Source organism: Odontomachus brunneus, unplaced genomic scaffold, assembly GCF_010583005.1.
Source record: "Odontomachus brunneus isolate Ranch 3 - 2012 unplaced genomic scaffold, Obru_v1 Obru_scaffold_098, whole genome shotgun sequence".
Taxonomy (NCBI): domain Eukaryota; kingdom Metazoa; phylum Arthropoda; class Insecta; order Hymenoptera; family Formicidae; genus Odontomachus; species Odontomachus brunneus.
The window spans coordinates 552673-562910 of record NW_022639548.1 but is presented as its reverse complement, the minus strand read 5'-3'; the positions used below and the strand labels follow the sequence as shown (position 1 = coordinate 562910).

Genomic DNA, 10238 nt, shown 5'->3' with positions numbered 1-10238 from the left:
ATATATATATATATATATATATATATATATATATATATATATATAGCATAGCGGGGGTTCGGATCCCGCGAGTCTGGATCCATTCACGTCGCTGCTTCAATAGGGTCGATAATCGTCAGCGATCGCGGTACCCCACTCCGCCGATAATCGAGAGAGTCTCTCTATCTTTTTTATCGGTATACCCACCACCCACCCCTTCACACCCTCGAAGAGCAAAGGCGAGCGCGCCTGGCCGGGCCTCGGTGATAGATTCTAATATCGCTTATGAAAAATAGGGGCAAATGGGATATGAGAGCTGGCTCCCTTCAGTGCCACTGCTGAAGGGGGTTCCTTCTATCCTGGCTGAGTTGCCGAACAGGGTCGCAGGGGGTGGTTAGAGAGAGAGAGAGACGGGAGGAGAGAGGGGAGGACGGACGCGCCGAAGGTGCGCACATCGGGCGAACGGCTCTCGGTAGAAGGAGGGTGGTGTAGGAGTAGCTGACGGCGGCGGTGGATAGCGGCTGGAGGAAGAAGGGTGAATGGAAGTGGAAGTGAGATAGGGAGCTCTTTCAAAGCCGCACGTAATCTCTCTCGTGATGACATCCAATACCGTCCCCGTACGACTGGAGTCTGCGAACCTCAAACCTCGAGCTCGGCTGCTGCCGCCGCTGCTGCTGCTGCTTGCCGGCAGATTCCGCGATATGGCACTTTCGCGCCCGGTCTCTGACCCCTAAGGGGATCATTCTCGGTTTCTCCGGTAGACGTACCGTGGGAAATTTCCGACGCGCGGGAGCGGAGTAGGATATTTATTACAGCGCACTTGATATTTCTCGATCGGCTGCCCGGCCGCGTGCTCTCGTCGATCGTCGGGGAACCTACGTGTATAAATCTTCGCGCTTTTCAGGACACGTCCCGCAGACGTCTTCCTCATGCCTCGACCATCTCGCGCCGTAAATTCGGCCCGGGAACGTGTTTACTTGGTCTCGCAACTTTTAAGATTACCTGCAGCTACGATCGCGCGAACCATGCTCGCTTTGTACCGCGAACAAGACACGGCGTTGAAAAGAAAACATTAGTTGATCGCTCGCGTGAACGTTGAAACTAATGATCCGCTGTCGCGGATCAGTCGGCCAAATGTTAGATCCGCGTAACAATATTTTCAATTGGCGTTGGTCTTCTCTCTTTCTCTCTTTCTCTCTCTGACTTTATTTCTTGAGACCCCCTCCACCGTCGCCACGCATCACAACATTTTCCAAGTCTAGTCGCATCAGTAAGATATAACACGCCGTTCCTTTAACAATATCGATGATCATTCTCTCGACAGTTATGCAGTTCCAAACTCCTACCCCGGCGCTCGTAACATTTCCTTAAACGCGCCCTCGATTTCGATCTGCGTCCGATCGACGCGGCGCGTCTTCTCGAATGTCGCCATCGAATTACAAAGAGATCCTCAGGCAATCTTCCGGGAGGTCTCTTTACGCCCAAATCCCCGAAGAGGCAGCCGGCAGGCAGTCGTCCCACCCCCTCTCTCTCTCTCTCTCTCTCTCTTTCTCTCTCTTTCCGCCCTCTCCGACTGAAGGGGGAGAGAAAAGAAGACTCCGCCGAGAACAGCCCGGCAAGCGTTTCCGGACAATTTCGAGTCCCGATGGCTCCCGCAGCGAGCTATGATTTCCACGTGGATGGGCAGGCTGCGATTGCAGCAAAGCGAGCTTTCGCCCTACTCCTTCCTCCTCCTCCTCTTCCACCACCCCGCATTCACCACCCGCAACCACCCTCCTCCACCACCTCCTTCTCCTCCTCCTCCACCCCGTCGCCCTTACCGCGATGGGGAGAGGCGCGACTATAGCTCGGAGCACGATTATCCAAGCTTCGCTGGCCAAAGGATTTTCCCTCCGCAGGCTCCTACCCCGCGCCACAAAGTCTACGTTCGTGAGGGGTGGCAAGGAGGAACGAGCCCGCGGCGCGTGTGTTCGTGTACGTGTGCGCGCGCGCGTCTATATACCTACGTTGACGTCTTGCCCGCGCGATCGTGGATGTGCGCCGGTGCACGCGGAGTGCTCATAAATTGCGACCACATTGCTCGGGAACCGTGTACACGTGTGTGTGTGTGTGTGTGTGTGTGTTCTCCTTGATGCACGCGCGCATGACCGTGTGTGCGTGAGCGTCTGTGCGTTTGCGCGCGTGCACGTGTATACTGTGTATGTTCCTTACTTGTCGGACGACAAGTCGGTTCGCCCGTCAGCCGGCGACGGTCTCCCCAAAAGGAGCACTCGCCTAGCCATGTATGAACACACGTCAAAGGGATGCTCCACTGTCGATCGTTTATTGGATCGTCTGCTCGCGTGCGCTTTGACGGTGGATTACCCGCGTTTGGTCTAGCGTCGTTTAAACGTCTCTGCCGGACGTCGCTTATGGAAATCGGAATGTCTTCCGCGAAGTAGAAGGTAGACCCCCGGAACCGGGGAAAGACTGTCCTTCCGCGAACCGAGACGGTCGATTGATCGCACAATCGCCGTCGACCGTCCGTCGTTTGACCCCCTAACTCGACTGACTGCGACTCAGGACTGAAGGAGGATTCAGCCCCCTTAACTGTTCCAAGTGGGATTGTCCGAGAAACATGTTCTGGTGTTTCGGGTGGACGGCCAATGCGCGACGTTAACATGGCGATCTGTGAGTCGTCTTTTCAAAAATGCAAACCCGCCGCGACGCGGTAATGTGAATTTCTGCCAATTTCTTTTCCATCGATCACTCGGGAATGCGCAATTGGATTGTCTCAGCGCGGCTCGCTCGCGCAAAGTTCGCCCGTGCTCCGCCGCTAACGAACGTCAGAGAGGGTTGGACACCCTTCGATGATCCCCCGGACAGTTCCCACACAATCACCGATCGCTCGCGTGACTAACGAGGCTTTCTTGATCTCGCGGCGAATTAGCATAAGAATCGCGGCTAACCTTGATTACACGCCGGCGTGATCTTCCACGAAGGGGATGAAGCGGAGGGGAGGGGGCGCGAGGGAGAAACAGCGAACGGGTCTCGCATCGTCGTGGTCTAAAGTTGGCCAAGTCCGCAATCTGCCGTCTCTGACGGCGTGCTCGGATAGATGCAATTACCCCGGCCAGGTTTCCTCTCCAACGAGCGGGGAGAATCCCTGGGCGAAGTCTCAAGAGCGGCAAGTTCGCCAGTCAGCTAGCCGAGGCGGATGTGTGTTATGCCAGTTTGATGTAATCCGGCATCAGACGGTCCGGAACTCAGCCAGTGGGCTCTCTTTCCCTCACCTCCTTCCGCCCCCTTTCACCCTTTCTCTCTCTCTCGGTCTGTCTAACCATTCGACCTGTCTCTCTGTCTTTCTCGTTCTCTTTCTCTCGGGCGTGCGAACATCGCGTTTCTCGAGAGCACGAAGAGCGACTCGCATGGCACGCGCGGCGAACCTGACCAAGTTCGGTGCGTATGAATCCGTCTCGGCTGCGCCCGGAATAGTTGCTGCGCCTCCGCGGAAAGTTCCCGACCGATCCGGGATAGTTTCCCACTGCCGTTTCTAACACTCCTCGACGGCCGTGGAGTGGGACGTACGTACGAGAAGTTCCAAGATCACGCCGCGCCGTTCACGAGCGTTCTGGCGCGGCCGTTCGTGCGGAAAGGCTGGATTGATCTCGACGGAAGTTCTGTCGCGCTTCCTGATTAGAGAGCGGAATGCACGCGCAATAACGCGCGTGCTTAACCCTCCGAGTAGCGAATTACGATTTTGCAGTTGCCGCGGAAGAACGCCCGGTTATCACAAAGCTGAGCGCCGGAGCCCTGCCTCGGCGCCGCCTACCGCTGGGATGCATTTTGCACCTTTGCCAATGATTAGCAGAGTTGTTAATATGCAGCTGAGAATTCTGTTCAAGCGCACAGTTTCGTCTGACGCAAATGATGTCTCCGAGTCGAAATTTTGGCCCTCTGTTAAACCTTGAATCCTACAACGCAGTAGGAGCTGAGTTAGCAAAGTAGGTTTAATTCTAATGATACAATTTACTCCTACTTTGACTTTGATCTCCGAAATTTCCTTTTTCACTTTCTTTAACGCTAAAATAGGTTATATTATAGGTTTCAGAATATCAAAATAGATATTGAATGGAATAGTAAGACTGAAGGTAGGATCAAAATTTCGACTAATTTCGAATTAATTAACAAGACATCGAATTAATTGACGTAAAGTTTGATACAAGTAATTATATTTATCGGCCATTCTGCGTCGTTAAATTGCAAGAAATTTCATCAGGACGATCTGAAGGTTTCATCCCAGGCTCTCTCCACTCATTTAAATATCTAACGAATCTCCTTCAATATTGAGAAGCAGCTCGATTGCATACCTTCGAGAATAAATAACGAATAAGTTCCCAGTTCGATAATTTCGATTTAATTGCGCTCAATATCGAGAAAAGGGAGCATTGCGGCGAAATTCCGCGACGGGAATTCTTTCTTTCCTCTCGCGCGACGAACTGAAGGTTTCTCATCTGAGAATTACATACCCAACGAATCTCCTCGATATCGAGCAGCTTTGCTCGCATACCTTTGATAATACATAACAAGCAACCTATCACCTCGACAATTCGATCACGGCGGAACACGCGCGAGAGTGGCGCTCAATTTCAAAAAAAGGGCCATCGCGATTTTTGCGGCGAAATTCCGCGACGGAAATCCTTTCTTTCCTCTCGAGTGGGCTTCAGTCGAGCGAGGAAACTCCGATGACGGCGTCTTTTGGGAACGGCCAGCGATGGCGTCGAGCACCTCCGCTCGCCGACGAGATATCGGAGTAAGGTTTCGCGCGTCGCTGCGAGTTTCGAAAAGTTCGCGGAGGAGAGAACTCGTCCAGCCGCGGCCTGGAAACTTCTGAACGATGGATGGTTCTGGGTCGGGCAAGTTACGTAAAGGATCACAAACGTGCGCGAGCACGAGCCGGCGTCGGAGTGCGCCTCGAATGTGCCATCGGTTTCGGCCGAGCCGGTTTTATCACGGCTCTCTCATCCCGATATTACTGGAACCTGTCGATTTGTCATGAATTCGGCGATCTCTCTCTCTATCTCTATCCCTTTCCCACCATCGGCTTCTACGTCAGATCGTCGTGCGCAAAATATATCGCGCGTCGTACTTGTTACCGCTAACGTTTTTATTCCTTTCGCTATATCATTCGGTGTTCGTGTGTGACTATCTAATATATGATCCATTAATCCACACAATCCCATCGTATATCTGTTATCTGTACACATGTTATAAAATTCCCCAATTAACTACAGTGTTAAAATTACACATTATTATCGGCAACTCCTCTTCATCAACGACGCTATCATTAACATATTCCTGTATCTATTGCCACCGAAATGAGTACTTACTTACACTTTTAAGGTCTGCATCTTTCCATCTTGCGGCGCTTAGTCTTAGGACCGTCGACTTCATGAGATCTGCGGAATTCTTCCTAATTTTGTGAAAAATTCTTACCGAAACTAGTGTCTCATCGTTATAATTATAATATTATAAATGGCTACTAGATAGGAATATATATATATATATATATATATATATATATTATATAGAAATAACAAGCATAACAAGTATTTTTCACAAATCAGAAAGAATTCCGTAGATCTTGTGGAATTGATGGTCCTGAAGCTGAGCATCGCGATAGTCAGTCGCGAGGCCTCGTCTGAATGGGAGAGACAAGAGCAAGAAAGTAGATATAACTCTCGAAAATCGCCTCGAAAATGCAAGTAGGATAAGCCGCACAATTATTAGCACCCTCTTAGTCATTGGCATTCTAGCAAAGCATGCTTTTTCTTGCGATCAGTGGCATCAATTTACAATTTTAGTTGTGAAGATTCTCGTAGAGTACTTGCAAGAAAAGCTCAACTGTGGTGCTGATCGCGTGAAAAAATAGTTCTTTCTAGAGCGCCGATGAAAATGACTAAGGGGAATACCAATAATAGTGTGGTTTATCCTAATTTCGAACACTGATCTAAATTAAAAGCCGCGTATTTAATTGAATTTCTTTGATTTGATTCCTCTAGGGTTGTTCTAGTCAGAGTTAAAACAAAACTAAATAATTTCTAATTAACCCGCATCCTGTCTGCTATTTTGGGGATGACGGGAATGAGAGAGAAGTTCTAAGGTTGAAATTACGAGGAACACTGCAGCTTTTCTCTCACTCACTTTCTCCCTACGAAAATGACAGATGGATCTTAATTCTGACTTGAGGAATTCTAGATTCCTCGCACGACGCGTGCAACATCATCTCCATAACAGCGAATCGTCACGTGATCACCGACCACCGTTCTATCGGCAGGGATGCTCGGCGACTGCCGGCTGCAACATTACCGCGCGCACCGGAAGGGTTAAGAACACGCTTGCTGATCTTTATCGGGGGGAGATGGCGAGCGATTTTCCGGTACGGTTCCGCCGTAGCGCGTAAAGTTCTCCAGGCAAATCTCGGTATAAAAGGAAAGCAGAACCCGACGGAAGATAAGGGAAGACGTTCTATCCATTCCATTATAGGAATCTCAGGGCGTGGCGGCATCGACACGCTCCAATTGTCACCTGCATTACGGCGCTACACTCCGAATGGAGGATTCTCGGCGGCGACGGCAGCGACGACGACGACGATGACGACGACGACGACGGAGACTCTAAAATATTGAAACGCGCACGTCGTTCCCGGTACTTTGCTTCCGCCCTCAACCGCGCTTCATCTTCGATCCTGCTCTTTCGCCACGTCTCTCCTTCGCCCTTCATTCAGACGCCGCCGGCTTAAACAACTGCCAGCTGTGCCGAGCAGCAACAGCAGCGCTTCGCTCAAGGCTGCCAGTCGCGAGGAAATTTCCACCGATTTCGATACTTCGCCATTTTCATCGGTTTTTATTCTTCAGTGCGCTTGTGACTCTTCCCCCTTCGTGTTTGCGGGTGGAATTCTACGCCAGGCGTCTTGTAAAATGATACCTGTTGTATATCTTAAGGAGTGTCGCAGACAGAATATAACCCATACACGCGCTTTACTTTTTCCTTAGAAGGAGGAACTCTCCATTTTAATGTCTGTTTCCATCGCTACTTTGCGAAACATGAAAGAAAGAGAGAGAGAGAGAGAGAGGGAGGAAAGGAGAGAGAGAGGGAGGGAGGGAAGAAAAAGAAATCGGAATCATTTGAAACGACGATTTATCGCGACTCACGAATATATACGATTGCATCTACCAGATTTATCAGATATGTAAGGATAAAATTGAAATAAAATAGAGAACCGTTATGACCTAAAACCAGATGGAAAAAGGTTACGAGAAATTATTAATTTCACTCATTATTACGGACGATCAATATTTCCTATTCCTGTAATCTCAAATTCTGAAATAAATCTGGTCGGTTTCTTCCACAATATTATTGCAAAATGTCGTATATTTTGGTGATATTTTCGGCAATCATTCCGCGTTCCCTTTCCCGATGTCGCAATGTGATTTTCTACACTTTTAATTGACCTTCCCATTAATCGCGTATTACCGTCGAACAACATCGCGCTCGATTGGACGCATCGATACGTAGCTCAGCGGTTTTCTTTCATTTCCTCTCTTGTGCTTTCTTCCGCATAGTGCACGGCTCGATTTTCAACACGGCACACAATGGCCTCGTATAGATGCACATACTTATTATCGAATCTGCTTCGTTTCGCGGATAATCCCGGATTCCGTGGACGAGGAAGCGCTTTTCGTTCCGCGCTCGTTTGCCGCCATTCTACCGGCGTTTTCCTTCTGCTTCCACTTCTTACGATCCTCGCCCGCGCAGCAGCCCCGGCTTTCGCGCGCGATTGAATTGGGCCTGGCGATTTCGTAGATCCGTTTTGAATCGAGAACCGATCTCGCCGTTGACGCATTTTCACGGAGGAGGAAACGAGGAACGGAGAATTGCGAGAGTGCGAAGAAAGTGAGGGAGAGGGCTACGAGAAGAAAGAAACAAGAAGGATGCCCAAGTGAACACAAATGAAACCTATATCTAAAAATAGTATTCTTCGAGTACATAAAATTTGTTTGTAGAGTCATTTCTGTCTGACGTGTCCAAAGTGAAATATAGGACTTCAAAATTACATTATATGAATATTTATATTTCGCGAAAATAAAAGATGTTTTTGATCATATTCAAAATACAATATATGCTATAAGATATTTATGTATAGACCAACTCACATCCAATGATTTTAAGTCCTTATTCTAATCGAAAAATTAAAAAATTTTTATTTATAATATCAGTCCATAGTATTCGTATCTGTGAATACTATGATACTATATACTATGATACTATATATATAATAGAATATATGAAAGAAAGCCCTCTCTATAAAATTGTGTATAAAGATAATTAAATATGGAAAAATACGAAAGAAAGCAATTAACTGAAAAGTAAAATAAAACTAGAGTTCTCACACGAGATTCAATTACTCTACCTCTATTGAGTCAAGTGTTTAATTATATGACCCAGAACTCTTGCAGAATGATTGCTCCTTTACTAATGAGCAATTATTCGAATAAAAATTATGATGAAATTTGATAAAGGTATTGGAGAGTATACATAAATGTATTAAAACTTTGATCATTTTAACCATCTATATTTTCTTTCGGTTACTAAATATAGGAAAGTATTCATTGACAAAATTAAAATACACACACAGGTAGAGAACTATGATAAGTTTGATCACTGTTCACGGATTTCCCAAGATTTATTTTGGGCATTCTTCTTTACTAAATATTTCAGAATCTCGAAATACTTACTGGAAAACGCGTAAGAATGATTTTCACCGGGATTTTTACTTCTCACACTCGCGCCTCGAGAGCTAAATCCTTAATTAAGCTCCCGCGGAAATAAAGAGAGCTCGTTGGAAACTAAATAAAATCCTGTTGTGCCTGTCCTACGGAGTTTAATTTGACTAAACTCCCCGCCTCGACATTTGTCAAAGAACAACATCGCGAAGTTTGAGGCAATCCCGGCCGACGACGAGAGAGGACCCCGCCTCCCCCGTATATACAAACCGTTTGTCAAGATAAGACTTTCTTATCGCGCGGAGCTTCGCACGCAAAGCGAAGAACGCGAGAGATAATTGGCCGTTGAGAAGAAGAAGAAGAAAGAGGAGGAAGAGGATAAGGAGGACAGAGGCGAGTTCGTCTTTCGAGATTGGCGGCGGATCGCGATATCTTGCAGCAACAGGAAGAAGACGCGAGTGGACCGACCGGGACGCTTCGTCCAGGCGTGAAGCATGCGAAGTGTCTCGTCCCCGCTCCATCCACCCACTTCTCTTGTCGCCTTTTTCTTCGCTCTTCGCTGCCTCACTCGCCTGCCTGGCCTCCTCTTCCGCCTCGTCTGTATACGCTGGTCTTCAAAATGCTGATCTCATCCGAGACAACTTGACCCCTTCGACTCGTTCGTGCTTCGACGAGCTTAATCCCTCTCGCTTAGGGGTGTCCCACCTTTGCCGAGCCCCCGCACACCTCCCATACACCCCCCTGTTCCCTAAACTCCGTCATCGGAGAATCTTTCGTCCGTAGAGGAGAATTTAAAATTCAAACGTAAGTGCCTCTCTCGAGTCGTCGTCGTCGTCGTCGTCGTCGACACCGTCGTCCCGCATCACGCGCATCTCTCTTTCTTCTCTCTCTCTTTCTTCTCTCTCTCTCTTTCTCTCTCGCTCTTTCTCTCTCTCTCTCTCTCTCTCTCTCTCTCTCACTCACTCTCTTGCTTTCGCTCCCTTTCTCTTCCCCTACAACCTCGCGCACCCTCGAGGCGCGGTCGTTCCAGATGCATGCATTTCGAGCTGCAGCTCCCTGGCGCGGCTTGCACGAAGCGAGCGCTCGAACGGAAAGAGGATGATCGACGGGCAAAACGCGGCTGTACATTATCAAAGTGGGTAGAAACGCGTTTGCTGTGTGGGTGGGAGCCGCCAGGTTATCCCGCCGTGACTTCAAAGTAACACGCTCTATATGTGTTCTTTTGTATATTAATTTCAAACGTTGCAAACACGCCGCGGAATATGGTGATTCTCTTCTTTTTTCGCGAATAACAAGACAGAACGCGCGACCCTTTCTCCCGTTAGCAACATATTTCTCTTTTCTAGCATTTATCACAAGCTATAACGTTAATTTTGTAGAGATTTTCACAACATATTTTCACAGAAGGTGGCTTGTTGTTGTGACATTTCGCTGAAAGTACTTCGGCTAGCATGTTTCTTAACAATCCTCTAGAGGAGGAAGAGACAAAGAGAG

The 10238-nt window shown here is 48.2% G+C and overlaps 1 protein-coding gene across 10 annotated transcripts in view; it reads left to right on the top strand.

Annotated features, from left to right (window-relative positions):
• LOC116848714 (RNA-binding protein Musashi homolog Rbp6) overlaps nt 1–10238 on the top strand; it is a 926784-nt gene that overhangs the window by 756754 nt on the left and 159792 nt on the right. The window lies entirely within an intron of this gene.